The 15,746-nt window shown below is 42.7% G+C and overlaps 1 pseudogene; it reads right to left on the bottom strand.

Moving 5' to 3' along the window:
• LOC124795767 overlaps positions 1 to 3,909 on the bottom strand; it is a 49,946-nt pseudogene extending 46,037 nt beyond the window's left edge.
• Positions 3,910 to 15,746: the final 11,837 nt, after the last annotated feature.

The raw sequence follows: 15,746 nt of genomic DNA, 5'->3' as shown, positions 1-15,746 counted from the left end.
TTTGAGTACGTCACTCAGAAAATTCGATCCTTGGTCTGTCAACAAAACTGATGGAATCCCATATCTTAGTACTATATTTTCTACAAATGCTTCTGCTACAGTTTCAGCGTCTTGCTTGTCAATCGGGACTGCTACGGTGAATTTGCTCAGATCGTCTTGGAATGTTAGCATGTACTTTTTCCCTGTACTAGATACAACTAGTGGACCCACTATATCCATTGCACATTTTGCAAATACTGTTTCAGCTGTGTCTGTAATTTCTAAGGGCATCCTTGTTTTCATTTGTGTGTTTTTGTTCTTTTGACATGATGGACACTTCCTAATATAATTTTCAATGTCCCGCTTCATTCCGCGCCACTGCTTGTACGCTTTTATCCTCTCGAATGTCCTATGCATTCCCTGGTGCCCTCCAAAGGGATTATCGTGCATCTCCTTTAATATACTTTCCTTTTCTTCGGGGCTATTTTCCTCATTACTATTTGTTTCCTGGTCTATCTCACCTGACACTTGCGCTTGCCGCACGTTTACGGAACTCTGTTCCGCCTTTGCTTGTGCTACTGAGGTTCTTTCTGCCTCCACATTTCGCTTTGAACTTATCTCTTCCTTTCCTTCCTGCCTTATCCGGCTTAACGCGTCCGCATTACTGTTTAGCCTTCCTGGCTTATATACAACCTCGTAGTCGTACTCTTCGAGCTTCAGTCTCCACTTTAGGAGCCTCGAACTCGGATCCTTCACACTAAATATCCATGTTAGTGGCTTATGGTCTGTCACCACTGTGAATTTTCGCCCATACACGTATGGTCTAAACTGCTTTACCGCGTACACTATTGCCAACAACTCCTTTTCCGTTGTACTATAGTTCATTTCTGCTTTGTTCAGTGCTCTGGATGCATATGCAATCGGCAAGTCTTCGCCAATCTTTTTCCCTTGCGATAACACGGCGCCCAACGCTGCGTTACTCGCATCCGTTGTGATTATAAATGGTTTCGTAAAGTCAGGATACTGAAGTAACGGCGGATTCACTAATTTCTCTTTCAGTTCCTCGAACGCATTCTTTTGTCGTTCTCCCCATTGGTACTTTACTCCTTTCTTTAAGAGCTCATGGAGAGGTTTCGCAATTTTGCTGAAGTTTGCAATGAAACTTCGATAGTACCCTACCAATCCTAGAAACCCTTTCAGTTCTTTTGTTGTTCTCGGCTGTGGGAAGAACTTCACCTTCTCCACCTTTGCCATATCCGGTGATATTCCCTTGTCCGTGATACAATGACGTAGGAAGATTACCTCCATCCTCAGAAATTCACACTTGTCTGGTTGCAACTTCAAATTGTGCTCTCGCGATCTGTCAAATATTTTCCGGAGTTTTTCGTTATTCTCCTGCAGGTTTTTCCCATAACATACTATGTCGTCCAAATAGACAAAACATTTCACACCTTGCAAACCTGCCAATACTGTGTTCATCAGTCTCTGGAAACATCCTGGGGCTCCCTTCAGTCCCATCGGCATTCTTTTGTATTCATAATGTTGATAGTTTGAGCTGAATGCCGTTTTCTCTCTGTCGTTCTCGTCCGTCAATATTTGATGGTACCCGCTTGCGAGGTCAAGCGTCGAGAAGTACTTGGATTGCCCTAATTGATCCAAGATATCGGAGATATTCGGTAGTGGAAATGCATCGCCTATCGTGATGTCATTTAATTGCCGGTAGTCCACTACGATTCTCCATTTCTGCTTGCCACTGGCATCTAACTTCTTTGGAACTAACAGTAACGGTGCGTTCCATGCGCTCTTGCTTTCGACAATTATGTCATCCTTCAGCATCTGTTCTATTTGCTCTTTTAGCACTTCCTTTTGCGCTCAAGGGATCCTGTACGGTCTAGCGTTCACTACCTTCCCCGCGTGTTCCTGCGCAATCGGTATTCTATGTTCCACTGCAGAAGTATAGGACAGTTTGTCCCCTGGTAAATGAAATACATCTCCGTACTCCGTGCAGACCTCTGCTAGAGCGCTCTTTTCTTCGACGTTCAAATGACCCATTCTGAGTTGCCTTCGCAACACACTAGCACGACTTTCCGTCTTACCTACTGCATCAGTGCTACATTTTACTTCGCGTACTTTCGCTATTCTTTCTAGTTCTTCCGTTATTAATCTGACACTTCCTAGTCGAACTCTGTCCTCTGACACGTTCAATGCACTTACTATGCATCTCCCATTTCGCACTTTTACTAAGGACTCAGGCACATGCACCCCTTGTGCAATCTCCTGCCTCGGTATGATAATTTCTCTTTCGATTCCCCGTGGTACCTTTCCGTCCACTTTCAACAACATTATTCTTTCTTCCCCGGGCCCTATCTCCCCGCCTATTTCTGAATCTGCTTCTATCTCTTGTCCCTTTGGTTCTTCCTCTACTACTAAGGGTATATCTTGCCCTTTTAGCCGTATTACTTTACCCGCATAGTCCAACTTGACTCTATGCTCTGTTAAGAAATTTCTTCCTATCAGTTCATCGTACGGAATGTCTAGACCTCTACCGTACACGTGAAATTTCTGTCTCACCTTTTCAGATCCGTCTATACTTAAGTTTATTTGTACCGTGCCTATTGTGCTAACGGCTTCACTCGTTACACCCTTTAACCGAAGCTTTTCTGTTTCATTGATTCCAAGCATACTCTTTACCGGAATACTTGTCCTCTTTAGCAAGCACAATTGTGCTCCTGTGTCTATTAGTAGTTTCAATTGCTTCTTTAGTTCTACGCAGTACAATATGACCACGTCGTTTTCTGTTGCACAGTCGATTACCTTCACTGTGGGTTCACCTATTGCAACAAGGCCCGACTGCGCGGCCTTGCCGCCTCTTAGTTTCCCTGTACCACCTTGCCTGTTTTGCTCGATACTGGCACCCTGCCTTTTCTCCAGGCGTGCCAGGGCCCTTCGTGGCAATCTTTCGCGTAGTGGCCCTGCCGCTTACACTTAAAACACGCAACATCTTTTACTCTTGTGCACGGAACTCCGCAGTTCCCTGGTAAATTACACTGTGGACATCTCCACTCTCGTGACCCTCCATCGGTTTCTCTGTGATTTCCTCTGAATTCCCTTACATCTATCGGGTAAAATTTTCTTAACCGCACCCGGCATTCCATGTCCGTGTGTCCCGGCTTGTCACACCCATAGCAAAAGTTTGTAAACTCTCTACCCGTCATGGCTCGTACTCTATGCTCTGGCCTGCTTTTCCTACACTTGCTGGCTATGTGACCTCTCAGCCCACAATTGAAACATTTCAACTCTTTACTTTCTCTCGCGTTTTGTACAGCTTCTTTATTTCGAGTGTACGTTAACCTCGGGGCTAGTCCCCGCTCTTTCATGGACAATATCGCACTCTCCTCCTGCAGTGCCAACTCCACTGCTGCTGCCAACGTAATTTCATCGCCTCTGCTTGCTTCTCACTATTGTTTGTATTCTGTCATTACTTAAACCCTGTATAAAGCACGCTCTTCCTAAGGAATCAACTAGTTCTATCGCACCTTTCAAGTTTTCTCTGGCCGTAACTCCGTTTACTGCTTCTCGAAAATCTCTCTGCATTTCATCTATTCTGCTTGCCCACATTGCTACTGGTTCCCCTTGTCCCTGTCTGGCTTGGAAAATTTTACATGCGTAGTAGTCTATAGTACGCTTGCTGGCATAGTTTTCTTCTAACACGCGTTTCACCTCTTGCCACGTACCTGTGCGTTCACGCACCTGCAATCTCGACCTGGCCTCACCGATTATCTTCGCTTTAACGAACTTCAATAACGTTTAGTGTTCCTCTGGCTTTACTAATTCAAAATCTGGATCTACATTTTCGATAAATTCCCTTAAATCCTTCTTGTTCCCTTCGAACACTTTCGACACAATACATACGGCCTCCTTCACTGACATCTTACCATTAGTGGAGGATGACGCAACTTCATTAGTTAGGGGCATCTTAACTAAGTTAATACTTTACACAACAAAATACAATATTCTTAAGACAGTTTTACAAGTACCGCTTCTCGTGTGGTGCGCCGTCTGCTCTTTGTGCCCGCGCTGTCCCGCGCTGCTCCGCGCTCTCTTTGTGCCCGCGCTGTCCGCGCTGTTCCACGCTGCTCCGCACTGTCTCTGCGCCCGCGCTGTCCCGCGCTGCTGCGATGCGCCGGCCGCCGCTCTGCTGGGCTGTGCCGACCCCGTCGCTCTCCTCGGCTGCCGCTGCTACGGCTGCTGCCGCTTCTGCTGCTGCTCGGCCCGCACCCCCGGACTCGAACGCTGGCTGCTCAGGCACCTCTGTGCCTCGCCGCTCCGCGTCGCGCTGCCGCTGTCCTGCGTTGCCCTGCACCCGCGAGGACTACCTTTCTGGACTCTGACGTACTGGTGCTACTAATGCTGAAAGTTGCGAGTCGCCACAACTTCCTGCCAATTGCCACAGTCGCTGTAGCAAAATCTAATGGCTCCTACCTCCTACTTGTCTATGAGCCTTTGTGATAACCCCACATCTGGCACCAAAAAGTTTTTATTTATGTCGCGTCCCAAGCGTGGGTATTGCGAGGGATCGAGAGACACGGTTCGTGGATGGGATTTAGCCGGTTGACCTTAGTGAGGGGGAGACTTTTTGATCTGGCTAAGATGTAGAAATCCCTGGTGTGAAGGTAATAGGCTAGGAAGCGGGTAGAATTAAAGTCTAGATAACTTTATCAAATTGCAGTTTATTCTAAATGAATACAGCTCACCCTAACTGCGCGGTGATTGCATTCACAGGCATTCACAGGAAGGCCAAGTCTAATACAGAGACGGTGACTGACTCCACCGTTCCGACTGCCTACTACAAGCTCTGCAATATTTGTAACACCCTACGTTAGAGCCCCGCGGCTACGCCCTGACGCGCTCCAGCGACTATCTCCGACTGCCTGCTTACAGCCCGTCCCTCAGCCCATGTCGGCTGCTGCTATCACGCTCTAACTACTCGACCCGACCAGACAAGACCCGACAAGACCCTCAGAGCGGCGTGCTCTCGGGTTTTGTTAGCGTTTCCCCTTCGACCCCGCCAGCGCTTGGCATGACGTAGCGTCGAAGGCAACTTGTCCTTATTTGGTATCGTTAAAGCGTTGTTGTTGCTATTGTTCTTCAGAGGCTGAGTGGAGGGATAGAGGCACCTCTTCCTATATGGTCACGCACTGCGTCCTGAGCCCTTCATTGGCTCCTCATGACGTAACGCTGTCCCCACCAAGGGCCTTCTTTCTTTCTCTCTCCACTCCCAGACCTCTCTCTCTAGCCAGGAATGCATCTATTTATACTCCTTACTTGATTGCTTATCATGAGTCCCTGCACTGACCTTCATTTGTATCTGCTGGCTGTCTACTTTCTTATCAAGCACCCAGCTGCCCAGCAGTTTGAGTGCCGCCTCGGCTGACCCTTCGGCCACGCCTGGCGTCCAGCGCTACAACTTTAACTTCTTCCTACGTACTATTCTCAAGGTACTGCAATTAGACTTGGCTTGTTCCTGCGGTTACAACAAAATGCTTGCCACAATTACCTGCGGAGCGTCTCGTGTCGACTCTGCCTGTAGCATTAGCATTCCATCTCTTGGGAAGGCTCAGAGTCAACAAATGGGAATCTATGGATAATAGTATGCACAGACTACTTCACCAATTATGCTGTTCGTAAAGCTGTACCAAATACCGAAACCCTGGAAACTGCCAAGTTCATTGCAGAAGTTATCATTTTGAAACAAAAGTACTTCATGTATTGATCCCTAATCGTGTGAAAATTTCCCAGTCGAGACAAGTCTCATAGGTAATTTCTCATTGTGACATCAGCCTCAGGATGACAACTGCCTAACATCCACAAAAGAATGGCCTCACAGAACGCTTTAACAAGACTTTGGCAGATATGCTCTCAGTGCATTTTGGTGTCAGAGAGATTGGAATACAAAACTGCTGATGATGACATCCCCCTACGTCGGCCGGTGTGGACAAGCGGTTCTAGGCGCTTCAGTCTAGATCCGCACGACCGCTACGTTCGCAGGTTCGAATCCTGCCTCGGGCATGGATGTGTGTGATGTCCTTAGGGTAGTTAGGTTCAAGTAGTTCTAAGTTCTGGGGGACTGATGACCACCGATGTTAAGTCCCATAGTGCTCAGAGCCATTTGAACCATTTGAACTTTCCCCTACAGCACAGCGGCGCAAGACATTATAAGCTCCATTATTTTCTTTCTGCTCCAGTGACCAAGCCAAAACAGAATTGGGTGTAATGCTTCCATTTAAACAGATGATACTCAAGATGACTACATGAGACACCTCATCACTTGGACCGAAGTAGCAAGGCAGTTGGAAACATATGGACGAGGACGCTCTAGAGAAAGACCAAAAGGCAACCAAGGAGACGGATCTTTAGGTCTGTGCAGAGAATGAGATCATCGCAAAAGTTAGTAAAGCACTATTACTTGCTGTACCGTGTCCTTCGTCGCTTGTCGGACGTCACATACGACGGATTTTCATCTTTCATCAAGAAATCAGAAGCATAGAGATGTCGTCCACATCCTCCATATCAGTTCCTACTATAGTGCAAAGGCGCAAATCGACGGTTGGAGATTCAAGGATACTGAAGACCAACCCGACGATCGAAAGGCTTCGACAGGAGAGGCTGCCATCGAACCTGATAGCGGATATAACAACGTGACCCGAACGCGAGGATCCACCAGTGCCGCCACACGAAGTACTACTGACGAGTTCCATATCCATGGTGCTGCAGTCGGCTCCACCGAGGGCTTCTGAAACAGCGGGTCTCAGTTTCGTTAGGACATGAAGCAATGGCGCAAGCTACGGTGCATGCGGTGTGGTGTAGTGGTTAACGTCGTTGACTGGCTTATTGTGGGAAGCTGCCTCACATTTGACCATCAGCAATTACTTGTTATTTCGTATTTATCATTTCTGGAAAGTTCTTGAAACATTTTGTGTTTGTAGCTTTTGTAAATCTGGAATATTCAATGGTTCTACAAATACAAGCATTCTGGAACAGTCGACGTTTGTATAAATAACTGTTCTCCATTCAGGAAATTAGTTCCCTTTTGGCCGTACGTTGGTGGCTGCAACAAATGTGCTTCCAGTTCTATGTGTTGTGCTTGATTCGAGACCCTGCCTTCGTATTTGGACCTGTTATTTCAACGTGTCAGTATTATACGTAGTAAAACATCTTAAATACGTATTTTTTAAATTGCAGAGTCATTTTTCTGGTGCTTCGTTATTGAATGTAATATGGCTCACTAACGCTAGTTAATAGTACTCTCTAGCATTCACTGTAGTGCTGGTTTTGGGTGTCCATGTAATTGTACATTTGAAAATGGTGCCTGACAACAAGGTTTTTTGTGAAAATGGTGAGTTAGGAAGAGACTTACTCTTCTTGGAATTCTAAGCAGGCTGTGACTTGTGATCCCGTATAGAAGGCACATAGGTGATTGTGGCATTTAGTGGCTGAAAACTCCTGTGATTAACCTGAATCAAACAATTGTACTGCAGCTTATCATTGTCACCCATACACTCTTTTTAGCGTGTTATAGATGTCTTATCAGCAGCACAAGAGTGAGAAAAACAACAAGTGAAAGACGACATCGCGATGATTTTCAGCTGTGAAAGGAATTTTTTTATTTTATTGTTATCATTATTTATCAGTTTTCTAACGGGTTTGATGCGGCCCGCCACGAACCCCTCAGCTGTCAGCGTTCCCACCTCTTCATCTCGGAGTACCACTTGCAATCTACGAGTTCAATTATTTGCGGGATATACCTAAATCTCTGTCTACCTCTACAGCTTTTACCGTCTACAGCCCCTTCTAGTACTATGGATGCGATTCTCCGATGTCATGACAGATGTTCTATCATACTTTCCCTTCCTATTGTCACTGTTTTCCATATATTTCTTACCTCGCCGATTCTGCTGAGAATTTCTCCATTCCTTACCTTATGAGTGCAGCAAACTTTCAACAATCTTCTGTAGCTCTTTATCTCAAATTCTGCTATTTTGTTCTGATCCGATTTTCCCACAGTACATGACTCACTACCATACAATGTTGTGCTCCAAAAGTACTTTCTCCGAAATATCTGGCTCACATTAAATCAATGTTTGATACTAGTAGATTTCTCGTAGCCAGAATGTCCTTTCCGACCGTGCTAGTCTGCTTTTTAAGTCCTTCTTGCTCCGTCCGTCAAGAGTTGTTTTGCTGCATAGGTAGCAGAATTTCTTAACTTCTTCTAGTTCGTAAGTTTCTCACTGTCTTCATTTCTGCAATTCTCATTACTTCCTGCTTTCTTTGATATACTCTCAGTTCATATTCTGTACTCATTATACTGTTCATTACAGTCAGCACCTCATGTAATTCTTCACTTTCACTGAGGATAGCAATGTCATTGGGGAATTTTACCATCGGTATCCCTTCGCTTTAAATTTTAGTCCGCTTTTGAACCTTTCTTATATTTCTCTCATTGCTTCTTCCAGGTGTAGACTGAACGGTAGAGGTGAAGCACTACATCTCTGATTTCACCCTTTTTAATCCGAGCATTTCGTTCCTGGTCTTCCACTGTTAATGTTCCCTCTTGCCGCTTCTGTGTATTGTGTATTACCGGTCTTTCTTCGATTTACTCTCAATCCATGTTCTGCCCTCATTAGACTGCCCATTCCATTCAGCAGATCATGTAATTCTTCTTCACTTTCACTCAGGATAGTAATGTCATTAGCGAATCATATCATTGATATCCTTTCACCTTGAATTTTAATTCCACTCCTGAACCTTTCATTTATTTCCGTCATTGCTTCTTCGGTGTACAGATCGAGCAGCAGTGGCGAAAGTCTACATCGCTTTGTAATTCGTGCACTTTGTTCTTTGTCTTCCAATCTTATTGTTCCCTCTTGGATCTTGTATATATTGTATAGTATCCGCCTTTCGCTTTAGCTTACCTCAGGATTTTGAATATCTTGCACCATTTTAAATCAACGAACGCTTCTTCCAGGCCGATGAAACGTATGAACGTGTCTTGATTTCTCTTCAAGCTTGCTTTCATTGCCAACCGCAATGTTAGAACTGTCTCTGTGATGCCTTCACCTCTGATGAAGCCAAAGAGATCATGTAACAGATCCTCAGTTTTCTTTTCTATTCGCCCGTGCGTTATTTTGTCAGTAACGTGCATCCAATGGGCTGATAATTCTCGGACTTGTCGGGTTTTGCAAGCTTGCGAATTGTATGGATGATTTTCCTCCGAAAGTGTGATGGCATATCATTAGTTCCATACATTCTACACCCTAAATTGAGTAATCGTTTTGCTGCCTCTTCCCCCAATGACTTCAGAAAATCCGATGGAATATCTTCCAAACCTGTTCTGAATTTTGATTGTAATACTGGACCCTCTATGTCTTCCCTACCGACTCCTGTTTCCTCTTCTATCACTTCATCAGAGGTCCGCAATGCACTCTTTCCGCTTATCTCTCATCTGTATTTAACAGTGTAATTCCCACTGTTTTCAGTTTCACCAAAGGTTGTTTTCATTTTTCTACAAGCTGAGTCCGTCCTTCCGATAGTCATATTTTTTCGAGTTATTCACATTTTTCATGTAGTTGTACAGTCTTAGCTTCCCTGCACTTTCTGTGTATATCATTCCTAAGTGACTTGTATTTCTGTAACCCTGAATTTACCTGAACATTTTTGTACTTTCTTCTTCCATCGATCAACTGAGGTATTTCATCCGTTACTCATGGTTTCTTTGCAGTTTTCTTTTTGGCACCTATGTTTATCTTTCCAACTTCTGTGACTACCCTTTTTAGAGATTTCCTTTCTTCTTCAACTGAACTGCCTACTGAGCTATTCATTATCGCCTCAGAGAACTTCAGGCGTATTTCTTCATTCCTTAGTATGTCCGCATCCCACTTCTTTGCACACTAATTCTTCCTGACAAGTCTCCTTTAAGATTTAGCCTACTTTCCAAGGTCACCAAATTGTGATCTGAGTCTATATCTATCTCTGGTTACGCCTTACAATCCAGTATCCGATTTCGGGATTTCTGGCTGACCATGATGTGTTCTAACTGAAATCTTGCCGTATCTCCTGGTCTTTTCCAAGTATATCTTCTCCTCTTGTGGCTCTTGAACAGAGTATTTGCTATTACTAGTTTCAATGTATTGCAGAACTCAAATAGTCTTTATCCTCTCTTATTCCTACTACCAAGTCCATGTTCTCCCGTAACTCATTCTTCTATACCTTTCCCTATAGCCGCATTCCAATCCTCCACGACACTAGATTTTCATCTCCCATTACATACTGAATTGCCCGTTGAGTATCCTCGTATACTATCTCTATCTCTTCATCTTCTGTTTGCGACTTCGGCACGTATAACCGAACTATTGTTGTCAGTGTTGGTTTACTGTCGTTTCTAATGAGAATACCTATCACTGAAGTGGCCACAGTAACATGCCCTGTGCCCTACCTTTCAATTCATAACGAATCCTAATCCACTTATACCATTTTCTGCTGCTCTTCATATTATCCTGCACTCGTCTGACCAGAAATCCTTGTCCTCATGACATTTTACTTAGCACTACTAAGTCTAGATTGAGCCTTATCATTTCCATTTTCAGATTTTCTAGCTTTCTTATCACATTCAAACTTCTGTCAGTCCTTTCTGCGACTCATGGAATGTTCGTTGGTTATTGAGTCTTTTTCTCATAGTTATCTCCGCTGTGGCAGTCCTCTCCCGGAGATGCGAATGGGGGACTAGTCGGAAATCTTTTGCCGATGCAGAGATCATCATCACAATTTTTCAATAACAGGCCACATGTCCTGTGGATACATGTTATGTGTCTTTAATGCGGTAGTTTCCATTGCGTTCTGCATCCTCACGCCGCTGATCATTGGTGATTCTTCCGCATTTTAGGGGCAGTTTCCCACCTCAAGGGCAATAAAATGCCCTCAACCTCTCTTGGCTCTTTGAGAAGGCCGTTGGCATAATGAGGGTGACATGTTGTGCCGGAAGTCTTCAGCCAACACTGCTGGTGATTTTTTTTATTAGAAATATAAAAAGGGCTGGAACATGCCGAAAGCTTTATCTCTATAGTCAATGCCTGGCAGCAATTTTTCATTAGCTTCGTCTGTGTTGTAAGCCTGAATGCGAACAGGGTCCGGTATTAGGAAGTCCCTTCATTAGTTCTACTTGTGTCAGCAATAATTCAAGCAATTGACAACACAAATTAATTTTAACGTTAATTGCGCCAGTGCCAGTAAATCTGTTAATTGTAACGAACGCAGCGCCGCCTGAGTGATGGCCATTTAAAATGTCCTTTGGTGAAACCTGCTGCTCCAACCCATTCCGTTTCTGGCTGTAACTGAGTTTCGTAATACCTAAATCAAAGGTTCTTATTTATTCTTATTCGTCAACGATGTTTTTACCGACAGAGAGACAATGGAACGATATTCTTTTATCGAAAGAATTGTTGTAAGCTCATAGTACGTTGCTGGCAGAAGTGAGGAGTAATTCATATGAACAGTTCGCTGAGATGCGAATTGAGAAAATAATGGGTACAGCTGACATAACGAAAAATTTTGAGTGGCAGTTCACTAGGTATTTCATGACATAGCGAAGTATCATTCATTAAAAAGATTTCTACTGAGTTCACTAATCCCCATACTATCAAGAGATATCTTTCTTTTCCACGAAGGCATACATAACTTCTTTAGATTTTGTTTCTGTAGCTTACAGACTAAGATGCACTGAGAAGGCAGTGCATGGAGGCAATCAACACTACACTTCAGATATTACAGTGTGTTCAAAAGTTTCTCCGCAGTGCCGTATGACTGTTAGCCGCGCGTGCCGTATGCCACAGTGAATATACCAAAATGAAACTGAGTGAAATACAAGTTATTAATTTATGGAATATTCATTTTTAATTACAAACTTTCACATCAAATGTTTAAAGTGTTCCCTCTGTTCTTGAATACAATACAATACAATTCGTCTAATCATGTTGCCAAGTACAAAATGTAACATTTCTTCTTTAACAGAAGCAGTGAAAGTGGATATTGCTGTTTTCAATTCATCGATAGATTTTGGACGGCTTTTATAGACAGTTGCTTTCGCTGCACCCCAGAAGAAAAAGTCAGTTGGTGTTAGGTCAAGCGATCATGGAGACCAAAGTCCCTGTGAAATTATGCGATCACCGAAAACATCAGCAAGCAGTGGCATTGAAACGCGAGATGTATGCGCGGTTGCACCATGTTGTTGAAAATAACCGTTCAGTATTTCACTTAACACATGTTCTCTTATGAATAGGTACAGAATATCACTGCAGTATCGTTGTGCGTTTATTGTTTCGTTGAAAAATATGGGACCACAATCCGACGTCTAGAAATTGCAATCCAAACTCCTATTTTCACAGAATGAAGGTGTTCCTCATGAATACACAATGGATTTGCAGTACTCCACATACGAGAATTTTGCGAGTTCATGTACTCGGATAAATGAAACCACGCCTCATCAGTGAAAAACGTTTCATTAAGAATATCCCTTCCATTTTGTTAAACGAAATTTTTGAATCATTGACAGTAATGCAGTCTCTTTCCATGATCAGTATTTTTCAGTTCCTTCACGACTGTCACTTTGTATGCGAAAAGTTCTAATTTTTTCCTTACAGCTGTTTGGGCCGTTCCGACAGTAACATCGATTTCTTGGGCAAGTTTCCTTACTGACTTGTTCGCACTCATGGACATTTTAATCGAAATATCGAGCAGTTTATCCTCAGACAAAACGCTAGGACGACCAATTTTCGGTGCATCTGTCACTGAACCCGTACTTCGAAATTTGTTAATCAAATCTCGTACAGTATCGCGATGTGGGAGTGTTGTCTCCGGGATAACTGAATTAGATGTTTGACGAACTGAAACTGTGTATTTACCGCCAGCTTTGAACAATTTTGCGACTAAAAACACACGTTCTTCAATGGTTAGCATTTTAACAGTGACAAAAATGAAACAAACGGACAAAGAAACTAAGCTTAAACATTCACGTCAACATGTAACGTCACACACCAACAATACTACTGACCCTGGCTGGGGTAAACGAAACAGTGGAGTATTGGAACAGTCCACTTGAAGGCAGGTAACCAAGGCAGGCGGACGCTCATGCGGCACGCGCGGCTAACGATCATACGGCACTGCAGAGAGACTTTTTCAACACCCCGTATATCTTCTTTCACTAACATAAAATGGTTGTACATTCATTGCTTTCTTCTTTAAGGGTAATTTCGAGCTCTGTATTGGATATTTAGTTCCAAAATAATATCAGAGAGAAAATAGACCGTATAAACAGATAAAATGTGATATTTGTCAAGTAAATTCGACATCATCTTACATGATTTGACATCTTATTTATGATGATGATTATTATAATATTTTCCATTAAATGTAGTATATTGGGACTTAAATTTTACTGGATGACAAATTTAGCTCTATAGAAACAAATAATTGTTCGAGTGATTTCAATTAATATTTACTTACCCCAACTTCGTAATTACTGATTTTAGTTTTAACACTTCCCGTCATTCTTCTACAACTGTCCTATTGTCACATGAATCACAGTAACTGATAGATTTATAGCCAAGCAAAATTACTTATCAAAGTAAGCTGCCACGCTTATGTACAGAATCAGCGAATGATAAGGCAGTATAAAAATAAATTTTTTTAGGCAAAACCAGATGGTATTTGCGGGTCAATGATCGACATTTTCATTTGCACTAACGGTACAATAATCTGTAAAACCTACATGGAACATATGCACATCGTAAGTCAGACAGAACAGTTATAGTGGTGGGGGATAGTTTCTTAGCTGATTTCCTTCATATTATTGAAGTTAAATAGCACTTAACATATTATATAAGGAGTGTGAGTACACTGGAACTGTCAAATGCCTCTTAGATACTATTTCAGGATGTGTTTTGTAGGGTAAGGTAATTGCAACACTGTCTCACTGTCTCACTGTCTCATCACAAACCATACAAAAAATGATTCAAATGGTTCTGAGCACTATGGGACTTAACACCTAAGGTCATCAGTCCCCTAGAACTTAGAACTACATAAACCTAACTAACCTAAGGACATCACACACATCCACGTCCGAGGCAGGATTCGAACCTGCGACCGTAGTAGCAGTGCGGTTCCGGACTGAAGTGCCTAGAACCGCTCGGTCACCGCGGCTGGCCAAACAATACATTTTTGATCGACATCAATTTGGATTTCCTGCGATGGAATATGTGTCTCAGAAGAGTCTGTTCCTGCAGACTTGTTGAATTTATCGCTGTAGATACTAACTAGTTTACAATTAGCATGTACGGCTGATATCAAGTAATAACAAACACACTGAAAAATTAAAGCACATTCATCAGTTATCTTAAGTCAGTCTCACTGTGCCATCTATCGATGCAGGTGCGAGTGCACTCTGTGGCACAGTGAAACTACCCACTTTGAATATGGAGTAGTGACGAAATAAGTGCCGAGCTACATCTGCTATGCTAAGTCTGCAGGTAGACGCCCTCGCTTATGGAAGGAGGACGAGATCAAGTTCAGACTTAGATGTTAGTTTAATACACATATCAGGTCGTAACCACATTCATTACGCTCATAACATAGATGTGCACGTCAAAAAATTCCAACATCAATCACAATAATAAAGAGCTTCTAATTCAGGATATTCTCTTAGTTTCACCCTTTTATTCAGTTTTGAAAGACAAACTGGTAATTTCGTGCACTCTGTGAGATAATACTGTAAAACCTTTCGATCTAACGAAACCACACAAACTGTATCAGGGAAACCGTTGTCACTGATGAAAAATATGCAATACGAGAGAATAGAGGCATGGAAACCCTAGAGCTCTAAAAATATGTAGATCAGACATGAAGTTGGGGAGGGGAGACTAATATGTGGCAGAAACCTTACCTAAACACAATTTAAAGTGAAGTAATAAACTCTGTCTAGATAAAACTTGTATGCAAAAACATCTAGTATGTCATATTTCTTGTGCGCCGTGCTAAAGGATTAAAAGAGAAATGTGTTTTCCCAGGCTTTTTTCCACACTACAGGGGAGGTAACACGATGGCAAGGAACTGGAAAGTAAGGTTAAAGTTATATTCCCAAGTGACACTGAAAATAAGAACATCAAGTGTCGTTGATACGACACTGTAACTCCAAGAAGCTGAGATCAATGCTGAAGATGCTGCTAATTCTACGAGAGAAACAGAGCTCCAGATCCACACAATACAAAAGATTCTCTTCTTATGTCTTGTGTCTTGAGCGACTAAACAGACCAACGGAATTGAGGCGCAGGTATTGCTCCAAAAGTGTTGAATACGATGCTTACTACCGCAGTTCGAAAGACGCAAATGAATAAGATATATTTTCTCAATTAATACCTTCCTCATCTTCAAATTTATTGTGTGTGAAGCTAAATCTATAGTACGATATAGATTTTTCTCCTATTTAATGTGCTTCTTTTTCTGTGTTTTATTTTCCTGACACGTTGAAAGAGATATTTCAGGATGAGTGCTGTAAATTTATTTCTTTGTACAAATATCTTTCCGTTTACGACATGAGGTGGTCAGGAATATAACTGCCATTTTCATTAACACGTATAAATTCATTTTCCATGAACAGAGTATTGAGGTGCTGTAATTTTATATAACTCTCTACATCGATGTAGTCGAAACCTTTTTAATGT

This window comes from Schistocerca piceifrons, chromosome 4, assembly GCF_021461385.2.
Source record: "Schistocerca piceifrons isolate TAMUIC-IGC-003096 chromosome 4, iqSchPice1.1, whole genome shotgun sequence".
Classification (NCBI taxonomy): Eukaryota; Metazoa; Arthropoda; class Insecta; order Orthoptera; family Acrididae; genus Schistocerca; species Schistocerca piceifrons.
The sequence above is the reverse complement of the archived record's forward strand: the minus strand, read 5'-3'. Positions and strand labels throughout refer to the sequence as shown.